Source organism: Dioscorea cayenensis, chromosome 15 (assembly GCF_009730915.1).
Source record: "Dioscorea cayenensis subsp. rotundata cultivar TDr96_F1 chromosome 15, TDr96_F1_v2_PseudoChromosome.rev07_lg8_w22 25.fasta, whole genome shotgun sequence".
NCBI classification, from domain to species: Eukaryota; Viridiplantae; Streptophyta; class Magnoliopsida; order Dioscoreales; family Dioscoreaceae; genus Dioscorea; species Dioscorea cayenensis.
The window spans coordinates 19,303,357-19,320,803 of record NC_052485.1 but is presented as its reverse complement, the minus strand read 5'-3'; the positions used below and the strand labels follow the sequence as shown (position 1 = coordinate 19,320,803).

At 41.5% G+C, this 17,447-nt stretch overlaps 2 non-coding genes across 2 annotated transcripts; both read right to left on the bottom strand.

Moving 5' to 3' along the window:
- Nucleotides 1-9,276: 9,276 nt before the first annotated feature.
- On the bottom strand, nt 9,277-9,383 carry LOC120278295. The gene has a single exon (XR_005541632.1). It is a non-coding gene; the product is annotated as a small nucleolar RNA R71 (small nucleolar RNA).
- Nucleotides 9,384-16,930: 7,547 nt separating this feature from the next.
- LOC120278316 lies at nt 16,931-17,036 on the bottom strand. The gene has a single exon (XR_005541652.1). It is a non-coding gene; the product is annotated as a small nucleolar RNA R71 (small nucleolar RNA).
- Nucleotides 17,037-17,447: the final 411 nt, after the last annotated feature.

Genomic DNA, 17,447 nt, shown 5'->3' with positions numbered 1-17,447 from the left:
TTCTAATATTGAATGCTTGATTGATTGAATGCTTCCTTAGAGTGACACTAGTGTTGAGAGTTCACCTTGGTAACACTTGTGAGTGAGTGTCACACCACGAGAGTTAGACAAAGCTGGATAAGAGAAGGTTGAGAGGTTGAGTCTAGAGTTAGCGGAGCGTCCCCTTTACCCTCCGGTGTGATTTACCCTACCTCCATTTTCTCGAGTTCTTTATGGTCATAGTAGAGTGAATGAGCTAAGGGATGACCTTCCGCTAGGGCTTTGTTGTAGAGGCAACGGAGTGAAGCGTTGAAGTGATTTTAGCACCTAGGGCTTAATTGTGACTAGGAACCTTCCACCTTGACCAAAGGGTTAGGTCTACATCTAGGAAAAGGATTTATCACTTGGAATCCCTAGAACTCATTATGATTCTATACGAGTGCGAGGTCGAGAGATTGTTCAATTTCTCCTCCAGGTCATTTTTAGTGTTAGGCATGGTTGGCCTTAGATTTGGGACCATGTATTGAACGATCTCCACGACTCATTAATGCATTAGTTAGAAAGCATAATAGAGGGTTTTGTACTTGAAACGAATGTCCTAGACGGAACAATATCTGGGTACCCCATTTATATCGATTGCCTTACCTCCCCTTTACTTGTGCTCCTTTTCTTGTCTCTTTTACTTTTGTTACATTACATCTTGTCACACAACTATTATTCACTTTTTGCTTAGTTAAGAAACAATTTAAGTGTTTTTATTCCCTATTCCCAGTGGATACGATACCCACTCATCTGGGATTTATTATTTCGACAAACCTGTGCACTTGCGGGACATACGGAAGGGGCGTTGTCAAGTTTTTGGTGCCATTGCTAGGGAGTAGGCGTTTAGAGATACTTTTCACTTTGTATTCTTAGCTATTCATTCATTCATTCTATTTCATATCTTCTTTTTCTATCATTGTTCTGATTTGTTTTCTTTCTTTGGATGCAGCTTTAGGTTATGTCTCAAGGGAACCCTTCGATATTGATTGAAGGAGATCCTGAATTGAACGTACACTCAGAAGAAGGGGAAAAGAACCTGCACAAGAACTGTCCAATCAAGCTGAAATAGAAGTTGAAGGGTCAGATAATATGGCAGAACAGAATAAGCAATAGAGGACACTTTCTGGTTATGCTAGACCCTCAGTTTTGGGCACACAATCAACCATAGTAGGATTCCTAATTACAGCTCTGAATTTTGAGCTGAAACCGGCATTCATCCAAATGATTCAACAGTCAGCGCAATTCAATGGTTTTGCCGATGAGGATCTGAACAACCATATAGAGAACTTCTTAGAAGTTTGTGATATGCTAAATATTAATGGTGTATCGGATGATGCTATTAGATTGAGGGCTTTCCCATTCTCTCTCAAGGAAAGAGCCAAGCAGTCGCTATATTCTTTGCCTAAGGCCTCCATCACAACTAGGAACGAGTTGGTCGAAGCTTTTCTTGCTAGATACTTTCCTCTGGGGAAGTCGACCAAGCTTCGCAATGAGATATCATCGTTTATGTAGGTGGAGTTAGAGTCATTGTTTGAGACATGGGAGCACTTCAAGAATCTTTTGCGGAGGTGCCCACAGCACGGTTTTCCCGAATGGATGATTATTCAGACTTTCTACAATGGGTTGAATCCAAGTACAAGATAGTTGTCAGATGCCGCCGCAGGAGGTAAAATGGGGAGTAAAACCCCGGAAGAAGCCCGACAGTTAGTGGAAGACATGGCCATGAATAGTTATCAGTGGAATGCGTGAGAAAGGAAAAAGGTGGCCAAGCTCCATGAAATAGATGTAGTAACTCCATTAGCGGCTCAAGTGGATCATTGAGTAAGAAGTTAGACCTTCTAACTTGTAATAGAGTGGCGGCCATGACTACTTACACCGGGTGTGGTGGAGGACATGCTCCCTCCGATTGCCCGATCTCCATTAATGATGCATCTTCAATGGAGAAAGTCGATTTCATGGGTAATGCAATGAGGAACCATGGGAATCCATATAGCAACACCTACAATCCGAGTTGGAAGAGTCATCCCAATTTAATACAGGGTTAGAATGCATAATACAGGGTTTTGCACTTGAAACGGTTATCCTAGGCGGAACAATATCCGGGTACCCTATTTATATCAATTACCTTACCTCCCCTTTACTTGTGCTCTTTTTCTTGTCTCTTTTACTTTTCTTACATTATATCTTGTCACCCAACTATTATTCACTTTTGTCTTAGTTAAGAATCAATTTAAGTGTTTTTATTCCCTACTCCCTGTGGACACGATACCCACTCATCTGGGATTGATTACTTCGACAATCCCGTACACTTGCGGGACATACATATATCTTGGATTAATTCTGTGGTCAATCCCGGGCAGCATTGAGGCCGTATGGCTTGGATTAATTCCTGATTCCAAAATCATCCATGTGCTACAGTAGTTGCTATAGTAATCTTACTGCAGTACCACTATCATAGTACTGTAGCTACAGTAATCTGCTGCAGTAAATACTCTACAGTACCTCAGCCTGTTTTCTTCTCTTTTTCCACCCAAATCATATCTTCCTATTTTCCATGGCTTTTTCATGCCCTACAAAGCAAATAATAGTCGATTAAGCTCAAAATTGGCATCCATTCATGTAAAAAACCATGCTAAAAGTATCAAAGACATATACTATAATACATACATTTAGACACTTATCACTACACAGGTTCTTTACCCCTCTTCGGAGTATGCATTCAAGTTCAGGATTACCTTCAATGAATATTGAAGGGTTCTCTCAGGTCATAACCTGAAGCTACACCAAAAGAAAGAAAACAAATTAGAACGATGATAGAATAAAGAGATGTGAAATAGAATGAATGAATGAATAGCTAAGATAGCAAAGTGCAAAGTATTTCTAAAGGCCTACTCCTCGACAACGGTACCAAAAACTTGATACACCGCTTGCGTGTGACCCGCAAGAGAACGGGTTTATCGAAGTAACAAATCGTAGGTGAGTGGGTTATGCGAGATCTGCAAGTGCACGGAGTCGTCAAGTAATACCTCTCGTGCGAGCACGAGAGGGTCGTATTCCCTGGGCCCATGGATCTACCCTTACTTCCTCTTTGCGTATTATCTAGCCGAAAGATTCGAAGGGTTTCTCTAATCTATTAATTAAAATGAAAGAACTACTTGTGGAGTCTAAAATAAGGCAAGGGTAGAAAATCAGGGGAAAGAAATGGTCACGGATGCGGATTCCCTAGGGACTACTAAAATGCAAAGGATGCTAAGAGTGTCATGCAATTGAGGGTTTGGACCTAGAGATTTCCTAAATTAGATCAACCCGATGCTCACGGCAATTGCCCCTAATCCGGTATAAGTATTGATACGGAATTTCTTCCAATCAAATCCTCATACGATTGCATTAACAAAGGGGGAAATCCCTAATAATAGCCGGAACACGACTTGGTCTAGCCCTAATGTTGGAGGGGTACAAAATACCCGATGGTCACAGCGTATTCGTACATAAATCCCTTCCAAACTTGGTGTGTCTAGTACAAGGGCGATGGTCACGCTACCAAGTACAACCTAGGAGTTGGTTTACAGAGTTATCATGTAAGAAACACATCAAATGCACCAAGAATGAATCACAAACACACAACAATTGCAATAAACAAAACTAGATCATCCAAATACACAAGTTAACCCCAAGGTTCACCGGCATCCGGTGACCTTGGGGTCTACTCGTCCATGCAAACAAATACAAATAATAGTTCCATGAAAACAACTACAAATGGCATGAGAAAACTCCCTCAAACAATAGAAGTGAGATGACAAGCCAAGTGAGGTGGAAAGCTTCCACGGACGCCGCGATCAGGGCGGCTTCCCTTGTCGTCTACAAGCTCCCAAAGAAGAGATCGATGAAGATCTAGCCAAATCAAGCTTCTCCCTTTGATTCCCCTTCTCCAAAACGTGTGATCTTGCCTCCTCTGAACTGGTGAAAGTCGGCTCCCAGAACTCCCCCAAAAGCCTCTTCCAAAAACCTCCCTCCTTGCCCAAGAAAATCAGCCTCCTTTTATATGTTGTCAGGTCCATACGGGCTCCATGCGGGGGCATGGAGCCCGTGAAACTCACTGCCGTTTCGCCCAGAAAATATGTCGGTGCTACAGTACTCATCTACAGTAATTTTGATGCACTTTTTGCTGCTGTACCGAGGGTTGTGAAATTCCAGCAAACCTCATGGGCACCCATGCGGGCGCATGGAGCCCGTGAATCTTATAGTTGAATGCCGCAGCATGAATAGTGATCCCACTACCGTAACGCTACAGTGCTTGCTACAGTCTGGAACCCAAAAAAATGTCGTTTTTGTTGTCGAATTCATCCAATTTTCATTTTTAAGCTTCGTTCGGCTCATTTAAGATCTGCAGTACCAAAATAACAAATTTATACTTAAACGGGAATCAAATCCTTAAGATATACACAAATAATACAAGATCAATACATATAAAATACGTTCATTTAGGTGTTTATCAGTGGGTATCGTATCTATAGGGAGTAAGGAATAAAAACACCAAGATTGCTACTTAACCAAGCAAAGATGAAATAATGATTGTGTTGATAAGATGTAATGTAGAAAAAAATAAAAGAAATAAGAAAGAGAGGCACAAATAAGTGAGAGGAAAGGCAATCGATATGAAGTGGGGTACTCGGATATTGTTCTGCTTAGTATTATCATTTCAAGTGCAAAACCAACTATTATGCGTCCTAACTAATGCTCAATGAGTCATGGACATCATAAGATACACTGTCAAAAACCTAAGGTCAACCAGGACTAACTCTAGAGTATGCCCCGGTGGAGAAATCGATTAGTCTCAATACCTCACACTGTGCAAAGTTGCAAGATGCTCTAGGGATTCCAAGTGATAAACCCTATTCCTATATTTAGACCTAACCCTTTGATCCTGGCAAAAGGCCCCTAGTCACAATTAAGCCCCAGATACTAAGGATTATTTCAACCCTTCACTCTGTTGCTCACACAACTAAGCCCTAGCAAAGTTCCTCTCTTAGTACTTCACTCTATTGTGACTGTAAAAAACACTAGGAAATAGAGGTAGGATAAATAACACCAAAAGGAAAAGGGGACGCTCCGCTACTGATAAGTGCTTGTGTGATAATAATGCGAAGTATTCTTCCTTATGTTGAGCATTACTTTTATTAGGTTTTAGTGATAATACTTGTGCATTTGTGTTAATTTAATGCATATAGGGTTGTGAAGCCGAATGTTAAAGAAAGAAGCCAATGAAGATCGTGAATTCACTATTTAGAAGAAATCTTGAGAAGGATCAAATGCAAAGACATAAGTCGGGTTCAAGGTGTCGGAATGTGTGCCAACCTCCTTGTCTTCAAGCTAGCACAATGATTTGGAGGGGCATAAAGGCAGTCACATTAGAGTATCTTGATTTGTACATTGATAGCAAGAGCTTCACCAATGAGGCCGTTTATTGAAGAAGCAAAATGATCTATGATGTAAACGTGTCCCCATTTACGTTACCTCGATGGAAACATGGATTCAGGAGTGTTTCGGGCCTGTACTGCAGTAGTGTATTGTAGGAAAACACTGTAATAATTTTTTGTAGCAGGTACTGTTCAGAGCCGGCCGAGAAATTGAATTTCAGAGAATCCACGCGGACGTGTGGAAATTACCCATGCCCGTGTAGAAAAACCACTGGGCGTGCGGATGCACGATTCCAGCCCTTTAAAAGCTGATTTTCAACCCGATGTTAGCATTCTTTTCTCCATCTTTTCCCTAACTTTCAAGAGGGTGGCGACTAAGGTTTTAAGAGGTATTAGCAAGGGTTTTGGAGAGGTTCTATGACTTTGACATCGCTCTCCACTTGGAAGAAGGTTATTGGGGGAGCTTTCATCGGCATTGATCCGGCGAGGTGTGCCCTAGACCGGACAAGGGGACCTTTGGAAGAGACGAGGCCACTCCTCAAGACCATCGACATAACTAGTGAGGGGGTTTTTCTATGGATTGCTTGTTTTTACATTAGATTTCATTGTTGATTGTAACTAGCTCTATGGATAGGTAAACCCCTAGTGGGTATTTGAATTTGTGAACCCTGTGATGTATTTGTTTTATTAAACCTTTTATTATACTTTCCTTAATTGATGTTTTCATTGAGTTCAAATTTTGAATGTTTGATTGATTGAATGCTCCCTTAGAGTGATACTATGGTTGAGAGTTTACCTTGGTAACCCTTGTGAGTGAGTGACACACCACGAGAGTTAGACAAAGCTAGTGTGAGTCAGGAGGTAGCAGAGCGTCCCTTTTCCCCTTCAATGTGATTTATCCTACCTCTATTTCCTTGAGTTCTTTGCAGTCATAGTAAAGTGAACGGGCTAAAAGATGACTTTCCGCTTGGGCTTACTTGCAAAGGTAACTGATAAGTGCTTGAGTAGACATATTTTTATATATGTTTTACATGCATTGAGCATCATTTTTACTGTGGTTTATGTCTCATATTGTGTATTTGGTGTTCTTTTATGCATATAGGTTGTGAATGCCTTGAAGAGTAAAAAGGAAGCAAAGATAGGCTATAAAGACACAATGTTGGGAGTTCTTGTTCAATTCAAGGACCAAGACACGAGAGCAGCTTCATAAACGTGGAGATGTGTGCCAACTTTCAAGAAGATTCAAATCAATTCACCATTTGGAAGGGCACAAAAGGCAGCCACATCTTCATATTCCTTCTCTTTGTGAAGATTGCAAGACCTCTCAAAGATACGTCGATGAAGAAAAAGTTTTATAGCCTACCACATGGACGTGTGCCCGGACATGTGGCCTTAAGAGAAGAGTGTTCGGATCGCGGTTTGTGAAAAGCACTGTAGCAATTTCACCCTGTAGCGATCGTATCATGAATTCATCGCTCACGTGCCGCGTGGAAATTCCGCGCCCGCGTGGAAATTCTTGCGCCCACGCGGGCGCGTGGAAAAATCCACACGAGCGTGAGGGCACGTGACTGACGCGATCTAAGGCCTATAAATAGCCGCTTTTGCCCTATTCTTTCTCATCTTTTGTGCGGCTCTTGAGGGGTGAGACGGCTAGGGGTTTTGGAGAGGAGGTCTTTTGCGGCTTTGGAAGCGCTTCGTCACCAACTTTGATCGATTCCTCCTCTGTCATAGCATCAAGAAAGCCACCGGTGAACCTAGCTTCGGAGTGGGTCCTTCAAGACGTCGAAGCTCTCCATCAAAGGCCATCGGTTCATATATAAGGGGGTTTATTTCTATGGTTTTAATGTACTTTCATTCATTGATGGTGTGTTTTTGTATGTTGCTCCATGGAGAGCTAAAACCCTAGAGGTTATTTGGGCTTGTGAACCCTAGGATTCTTATCTTTTGTGGATTTGCTTAGTGTTTCTATTTAATCCGAGTTTGATTAAGTTTTTAATCTTGTATTCTCATTGCTTGCTTGTTTAATTAATCCTTGTCGTTGATTGGATTTGCATGATTTGTTGCCTTGGTGGGAGAGAGATCTCCATTAGGGTTAGAACCTCAAGATTGAAGAGGGTTGAGAGGGTGAATCATGAGATAGTGAAGTATCCCCTTTCCCCTCCGATTGGTGTATTCTATCTCCATTCCCTAAGCTCTATGCAACCATATTTGGTGGGAGGCGTGAGATTGCTCGATTTCTCCGCCGGGACCTTGTAGGGAGTTAGGATCCTTCGCCGGGAATTAGGGTTGGATCAATCTTTAGGAATTGGATACACAATTTGGAATCCCTAGAGTGCTTTGCGGTCATATGTGGTGTGAGGTGTTGAGATTGAGTGATTTCTCCACCGGGACCTCGTAGGGGACTAGTATCGGTGATCTAGAGATAGATCTGATTATGTTTGGATTTCCACGACTTAACTTACTCATCATAGAAACACTTTGCTTATCCGGTACCCAATACCTGAATCCTAGGGGGAGCATTGCCCGAATACCCCACTTTTACTGATTGAGATTCTCCTTCCATTTTACCCTTGCATATTCATCTCCGGTGTTCATCTCTTCGCACATTAGATCACCACACTATCCCATTATCATTAGGCTAGATAGCAGAGAAGAAGTTAGTACTAGTAGCCCTGTTCCCTGTGGATTCGACTACCCGACTCACCGGGTATTTATTACTTCGACACCCGTGCACTTGCGGTACACACACGCATATTCGGACGTGTCAGTAACGGAGTGAAGCATTGAAGTGATTTTAGCACCTAGGCCTTAATTGTGACTAGGGACCTCTCACCTGGACCAAAGGGTTAGGTTTACATCTAGGAAGAGGGTTTATCACTTGGAATCCCTAGAACTCTATGCAATTCTATCAGAGTCTGAGGTGTTGAGATTGTTCGATTTCTCCACTAGAACATCATATAGAGTTAGTCACGGTTGGCCATAGATTTGGGACCGTGTATTGAAGGATTTCCACGACTCATTAATGCATTAATTAGGAAGCATAATAGTTGGTTTTGCACTTGAAACAATTGTCCTATGTGGAACAATATCCGAGTACCCCACTTATATCGATTGCCTTATCTCTCATTTACTTCTGTTTCTTTTTCTTGTTTCTTTTATTCTTATTTACACTACATATTATCAACAAAATCATTGTTCATTTTCACTTGGTTAAGTAGCAATTTAAGTATTCTTATTCCCTACTTTCTATGGATACGATACCCCACTCACCTGGGATTATTACTTCGACAAACCCGTGTACTTGTGGGTCACACGCAAGGGGAATTGTCACCCTTCGATATTAATTGAAGGTGATCCTGAACTTGAATGTACACTAAAAATAAAGGGTAAAGAACCTGTGCAAGAATCGTTAAATCTAACTGAAGTGGAAGTTGAAAAGTCTGACAACATGGCAAAACAGAATGAACAATAGTGAATACTTTATGATTATGCCAGACCGTCATTATTCAGGACACAATCTAGCATTATGCGGCCATTGATTACAGCTCTGAACTTTGAGCTAAAGCCAGCATTCATCCAAATGATACAACTATCGGTGTAATTTAATGGTTTGGCTGATAAGGATCCAAATAACCTTATTGAAAACTTCTTGGAAGTTTTTGACATACTAAAGATCAACGGTGTTACGGATGATGATATAAGATTGAGGGCTTTCCTAATTTCTCTAAAAGGAAGAACAGAGCAGTGCCTATATTCTATACCACGAGCATCCATCATGACATGGAATGAAATGGTCGAAGCCTTTCTTGCAAGGTACTTTCCTCCGGGGAAATCGCCAAAGCTTCACAATGAGATATCATCATTTGTTCAGATGGAGCTCGAGTCCTTGTTTGAAACATGGGAGTGATTCAAGGACCTATTGCGGAGATGTCCACAACACAGATTCCCCAAGTGGATGATCATTCAGACTTTCTACAACGGGTTAAATCCAAGTACAAGACAACTTCTAGATGCCTCCACATGAGGTACAATGGGGAACAAGACCCCTGTAGAAGCCTGATAGTTGCTAAAGGAAATGGCCATGAATAGCTACCAATGGAATGCTAGGGAAAAGATGAAAATTGTCGGAGTCCATGAAATTGATGCAGTTATATCCTTAGCAGCCATAGTACAGGCATTGAGCAATAAATTTTATACATTGACTTCACCAAGGGTGGCCACGATCATGAGTTGTGATGGTTGTGGGGGTTCACATATGCCGTCTAATTGTCCTATTTCAATTGTGACTTCAGCCTCGACTGAACAAGTAGACTTTGTGGGTAATTTGGGAAGGGTTCAAGGTAATCGTTATAGCAACACCTATAACCAAGGGCAGAGGAACCACCCCAATTTCTCATGGAGTAACCAAGGGTAGCAAAAGGCCATAGCACCACTGGGTTTCCATTAACAACAACAAGTCCCAAACATGGAGAATAGAGTTTCAAGCTTGGAAACGTGGATGACCGACTTAGAGAAAGCCTTTACTAGATTTGCGTAATCATTGGATACATGGTTCCAATCGGTCGAGGCTACAGTTCACAATCACACCGCTTCATTGCACAATTTAGAAATTCAAGTGGGACAAATCCGAGAGAAGGGGTATGCATGGTTAGGAAGAAATTAGAAGAGATTTAATGATGTATTTGTGAGTTTTAGGGTGAGGCCATGTGGTTTTCCAGGCCCCGCGGATCCACACGGGCATGTGGAATTTCCACACAACCGTTAGGATTTTTGCAACATTAACCTATGAGTACTCTTAATCAGATTTCTTTTCAAATCTCGCAAGCCTGGCTCCCTAGTCGAAGAATCAAGCGGACAAGCATCCATGTGAGTAGTCAGTCTCCTGAGACAGATCCAATAGAGTTTGCTATTCCCGAGTACCAGGCCCGGTTTGAACGGCTGTCTAAGCTCAAGTTCGGTCAAACCTGATTCCTGGATATAAGCACGGTCAGGGAAGTTCAAGTAGCAGAAGACATGGAAGATGAGGTCGAAGAGATGTTGTCTGTGTGTAGTTGGAGGCATCTATTGTTGATCCGAGAGCTAGTTATTCGTCAGCTCACTTTGGAGATGCTTTCGACCTTTGAGTTTAACTGATCTTACTTGAAAGTTGACAGATTCGATGCTATATAATTCAGAACACTCGAACATCATTATAGTATGAGTGTTACATAGTTCACCATCTTTATGGGCTTGTATGATGAGGTCTACACAGATACAGTGGAGTACGATCGATTACCCACAGATTATCCTGGCAGTCTGACAACCCAGAGAGCATATAGGACATTTTGTGGGCAAGGGCAGTATAAGCCAGGAGTATCCAAGGCTACTTACCATTCTAGGAAAGCATACAGATACATCCACGCCATTCTTACAAGATCAGTGAACGGGCGTGGTGATAACACAGGAGTACTGAGCAGACATGAGCTACTATACCTGTACTCCATGGTGCAGAGAGAGCCGATTTATTTGGGCACATTCTGGCTAAGTACATGCGCTACCAAAGCCAATACGCCAGAGCAGGAGTCATTTTCTCAGGCCCATATATCACAATACTCGTAATGGGTATGGCTCCTAGACGCGATTTGAGGGGCTGAGAAGGCGAGTATACCTGATCTCCTTGGCATAGAGACAATAAGGTTAATGGGGATGGTTCTTAGGGTTTAGCTGGGAGTATATGCTTTGATTACACCCACCCCAGGGATAGCCGAGGGTAAGGGTGATGATGCCGAGGGTTCTCAACCTACCCCCGAGCCTCAGCCGATACTGATGGGGGTGCTACGGACTGAGATCCCCGAGGTTCGGGCGACACTGGCTTTGCAGTATATCGAGTTAATGGCACATTTTGACACTCTATAGCTTCATCATTTGCTCTGAGACCGAGGACTCCTCCGCTCCCACCAACCACACTATCACCAGGTGCACCGGCACCATTCGACTCTGTACGACCACCAGCAGTAGCAGAGCCGACAGTAGATTGCAATGACGCTTAATGCGTTTTTCTTTCTTTCTTTCTTGTTATTTCATTTTGTATTATTGTTAGACTTGCACTACTCAAAAAGGATTTTCCTTTTGAGTATGTCTTTTATTTTCATTTTGTTGTCTCGAGTTGTATTCATTGCCTTATCTTTTATATACTCGAGCTGTTTTTGTTTTTATTGAGCTTCAATGAACCCCCTTGTGTATGCGTGAAGATGGTCTTGTCAGTATGGGACTTGAGAACTAGTCATGGACACTGCCAATGTGGGTCGTGTGTGCTTCACAACCCATTGGAACTTTACTCCCAAGGATTTAGATCCATCAAACTCAACATTAGCAGTCAGGGGAGTATTGTTTCAATTACCCACTCCCACATATTTACTTGATTACTATAGTTTCTACTGTGCATGCATGTGTACATTGAGAGCAATGTATATCTTAAGTGTGTGTGGGGGGGCCAATGGTGCTTCACCTTAGTAGCAATGCTTGTATTCTTTAGTTTAGGAGAAATTTTAACATTGAATGTTCTCATGCTCTAGTTTTTACTTAAATTTCAAGGAATTTTTGCCCAATAAATATTTGTGCACTACTCACTCATGAAACTCTTTTGGAAATTCAAGTTCAATGATTAAGGGACTAATTAGTTTTATTTCTTGTTCCATTTTGCAAATAAAAAAAAGAAAACAAAAAGAAAAAAAAGAAAAAAAATAGATTGTTTAGTTATGCATTGGGGGTGGAAAGAGCTACCACCTATGAAGTATAAAGCTACTCTCATAAGTCGGATACTAGTTATGCCCTAATGAGAGAAATAGCTATCTCATGGGATGAGTGAAAGCTACCACCCCGGTAGAAAGAGCTACCACCTCAAAAGTTTGAAAGCCACCTTAGTGGCTGCTTCGGAAAGGGCTACTTTTGAGGATGTGTGAAACTACTACCATCCTTTTGTCTTGTTATGTTTTGTAGTTAAATAAGTCCCTTATACTTGGAATATTCAGAAGTATACTTTGGGTTTACTTGAGTGAGTTCACACACACTTACACGATCTCGGGTTTGTTGTCTTTTTTTATTCGAGTTTTTAGCTAGAGCATTGATTTTTTGTATTTAGTGTTTAAATTTTCCTTACTTGTAGAATGCTCTCCTTGCATGCTTTGGTGAACCTAAGCCAAGCACTTTCAATTTTTCCTTCTTTTATGCTTCAATGTTTTATTTTTGCTTGAGGACAATCAAAGGCTTAAGTGTGGGGAGTTTGATAAGCACTTGTATGTTAAGAACGTGAACTATTCTTTCTTTATGATGATCATTACTTTTATCAGGTTTAAGTGATAATACATTTGTATTTGTGTTCTTTTGCGCATGTAGGGTTGTAAGCTAAGTATTAAGAAAAGAAGCCAAAAGTAGATTGTAAATGCACTATTTGGTTGAATCTTGGAAGTAACAAACACGAAGACACAAGTGGGGCTCTAAGATATGTGAATGTGTGCCAACATCCATGTATTCAAGTTATTACAATGAGTTGGAAGGGCACGAAGGTAGTCACATTTGCGTATCCTGACTTGTGCATTGATAGCAAGATCTTCACCAATGAGGCCTTTGATTGAAGAAGAGTTGCAATCTACGGCATAAACGTGTGACCGTTTATGTTGCCTCAATGAAAAGTGCGGAATTGAGAGTGTTTTGGTTGAGTATTGTATTAGGTTATTGTAGCAAATCGTTATAGCAATACACTTTAGCAGTTATTGTTCAGTGCCGTCCAAAAATCAGGTTTCCAGAGAATCCACACGGCCATGTGGATTCTCCCCACGCCTGTGTCAAAATTCGACAGAACCATGTGGAGAATCCACAGGGGCTTGTAGATGCCCAATTCCAGCCCTATTCAGCCTGATTTTTATCAATCTTTTGGGAGGCCATCGGCTAAGTTTTGAAGAGGCTTTTAGCAAGTCTTTGGAGTGGTTCTATAGATTCGACACCGCGCTCCGCTTGGAAGAAGGTTATTGGGGGAGCTTCCATTGGCGAGGTGTGCCTCAGGCCGGACAAGGGGACCTTTGGAGAAGACGAGGCTACTCTACAAGACCATTGACATGAATATCGAGAGGGTTTTTTTATGGATTACTTGTTGTGACATCAATTTCATTGTTGATTATAATAAACTCCATGGAGAGCTAAACCCCTAGTGGGTACTTGGATTTGTGAACGCTAGGATGTATTTGTTTCATTAATCTTCTATGATGTTTTCCTTAATTGATGTCTTTAATTGAGTTTCAATCTTGAATGCTTGTTGCATGATTTCTCAATTAGAGTGACAATAGGGTTGAGAGTCGACATTGGCAACCTTTGTGAGTGAGTGACACACCATGAGGGTTAGACATTGCAAGATTAGAGAGGGTTGAGAGGATGAGTCAAGAGGTTGCAGAACGTCCCCTTTCCCCACTGATGTGCTTTATCCTACCTCTACATTCCAAGAGTTATTTGCGGTCATAGTAAAGTGAATGGGCTAAGGGATGATCTCCCCTGGGGCTTAGTTGCACAAGCAACAGAGTGAAGTGTTGAAGTGACTTTATGACAAGTTCCCCTTCCGTATATCCCGCAAGTGCACTGGTTTGTCAAAGTAATAATCTCGGATGAGCGGGTATCGAATCCACAGGGAGTAGGGAATAAAATCACTTAATTCGCTTCTTAGCTATGTAAAAGATCAGTAGTGATAAGTGTGACAATGATTCAATTCTCAAAAGTAAAAAACAACAAGTAAGAGAGCACGAGTAAAGGAGGAGATAAGGCAATCGATAAAGATGGGGTACTCGGATAATGCTCTGCCTAGGACAATTGTTTCAAGTGCAACAACAATCTATTATGCTTCCTAATCAATGCAATGGTGAGTCATGGAAATCCTTAAATACATAGTCCCAAATCTAAGGTCAACTATGCCTAACTCTATACATGTCCCGGAGGAGAGATTAGATAACCTCTCAACCTCGCACTCAAATGGAGTTGCACTGAGCTCTAAGGATTCCAAGTGATAAATCTCTTCCTAGTTATAGACCTAACCCTTTGGTCCAGGTGGAAGGTCCCTAATCATGACTAAGCAATAGATACTAAGATCACCTCAACGCTTCACTCCGTTGCATGCACAACTAAGCCCCAGCGGAGGGTCAACCCTTAGACCATTCACTCTATTATGGCCGCAAAGAACTCGAGGAACAGAGGTAGAATCTATCACGCCGGAGGGGAAAGGGGACGCTCCTGTATCTCTCAACTCACCCTCTCAACCCTCTCCAACCTAGCTTTGTCTAACGCTCGTGGTGTGTCACTCACTCACAAGGTTACCAACAAGAATTCTCAACCCTAGTGTCACTCTAGGGGAAATATTCATACAATGAAGCATTCAAGGTTGGAACTCACAACAAACATCAATTAATTGAATGCATAATAAAGAGATTCAATGAAACAAATACATCCTAGGGTTCACAAATACCGAAGTACCCACTAGGGGTTTAGCTCTCCATGGAGCTAAGTACAATCAAAGAAATAGAATGTAAAAGCAATGAATCCATAGAGAAACCCCCTCAATAGTCGTATCGATGGTCTTGTGGAAAGTCATCTACTCGTCGTCCAAGGATTCCCTTGTCCAGTATATGATACATCTCGGTGAAAGCTCCCCTACCAACCTTCTTCCAAAGGAATGATGATGTCAGAGCTATAGAACCTCTCCAAAACCCTAGAAAATACCTCTCAAAACCCTAGCTGAAACCCTCTCTCAAGTAGGGGAAAAGATGGAGAAAAGAATGCTAAAATCAGGGCTGAATCGGCTTTAAATAGGGCTAGAATCGGGAATTCACACGCCCCTGTGGGCACCCCTATGGAATTTCCAAACGGGCATGGGTAATTTCCACATGCCCGTGTGGATTCTCTGGAATTGTGATTTTCGGCCGGCTGCGAACAGTGCTGCTACAGTAATTTTTACTGCAGTGCTCTGCTACAATATCTGGCTTAAAATACTTCCCGTATCCATACTTTCATCGAGGTGACATAAATGGGCACACGTTTATGCCGTGGATCGCTTTGCTTCCTTAATGATGGATAAGTTGATGGAAATCTTGTTCTATGTGCATAAGTCGGAGTGCTTGAGTGTGACTGTCCTTGTGCCCTCCAAATGGTTGTGCAAACTCAAATACGGGAGGTTGGCACACATTCTAGCATCTCGCACCCGACTTATATCTTCACATTTGAACTTTAGCAAGATTTCCTCCAAAATCGGTGCATTGTGATCCACATTGACTTCTTTCCTTCATAATTGGTTTCATAACCCTACCTGTATAAAAGTAACATACAAAACACACATATTAGTGTAAAAACCCGAGAAAAGGAATGCTCAACATAAGGAAAGAATGCTTCGCATTCATATCACACTAGTACTTATCACTTTAGCACCTAGGTTTTAATTGTAACTAGGGGTCTTTCGCCTAGACCAAAGGGTTAGATCAATACATTCGAATAGGGTTTATCACTTGGAATCCCTAGAGTGTCTTGCAACTCTACAAAATATGAGGTATTCAGATTGATCAATTTCTCTACCAGGATATAGTGTAGAGTTAGTCACGGTTGACCTTAGGTTTGGGACCATGTGTTTAAGGATTTTCACGACTCATTAAGAGTCAACTAGGAGACATAATAATTGATTTTGCACTTGAAGCAATTGTCCTAGGTTGAGCAATATCCGAGTACCCCACTTCTATCGATTGCCTTACCTCTCATCTATTTATGTTTCTCTCTTCATTATTTCTTTTATTCGTGCTTTCATTACATTTATCAACAAAATTATTATTCCCTATTCACTTAGTTAGATAACAATCTTGGTATTTTTATTGTCTACTCCCCGTGGATACGATACCCACTCACCTGGGATTTATTACTTCAACAAACCCATGCACTTGCGGGTCACACACAAGGGGTGTTGTTAATGACTTGAGGGAACCCTTTGACATTTGTTGAAGTATATCATGAACTTGAATGAATAATTCATAAAAGGGGTAAAGATCTTGTGCAAGAATGTAATCATTTAGCTGAAATAGAGGGTGAAGGATCTGAAAACATGGCTTAACAAGAGGGCCAACAAAGAACTCTTTCAGATTTTGTTGGACCCACTATTCATGGGACATAATCGAGCATTGTGAGGCCACCAGTAGCAGCCCAAAATTTTGAGTTGAAGCCGGCCTTTACTCAGATGGTTCAACAGTCTACACTATTTAATGGGTTAGCCGATGAAGACACGAACAATCATATTGAGAACTTCCTTGAAGGGTCTGACATGTTGAAGATCAATGGGGTTTTTGATGATGCAATTCAATTGAGGGCTTTCCTATTCTCTTTGAAAGGAAGGGCGAAATAGTAGCTTCATTTATTGCTAAGACCTTCTATCACAACATGGAACAAAATGGTCGAAGTTTTCCTTGCAAGGTACTTCCGTAAGGAAAAATCGGCAAAGCCTCATAATGAAATATCTTCATTTCTTCAGATGGAACTTGAAACTTTGTTTGAGACATGGGAACGATTCAAAGATCTTTTGCGGAAGTGTCCACAACATGGGTTCCCCAAGTGGATGATTATTAATACATTTTATAATGGGTTGAGCTCAAGCAACAAACAACTTCTAGATGCCATCGTAGGAGGTACAATAGGAAACAAGACTACCAAAGAAGCCTGGTAATTGATTGAAGTCATGGGGTTGAATAGCTACTAATGGAATACAAGAGAAAGGAAGAAAGTGGCATAATCCATGAAATTAATGTGGTTACATCCTTCGCAGCCCTAGTAGAGGCATTAAGCAAGAAATTGGATACATTGACTTCACCAATGGTTCACATATGCCATCTGTTTGTCCTATTTCGATTTCTACTTCAACCAAATCTGAACAAGTAGACTTTGTGGGTAATTCGGGAAGAGGACAATGTAATACTTATAGCAACACCTACAACCAAGGGTGGTGAAGCCACCCCAACT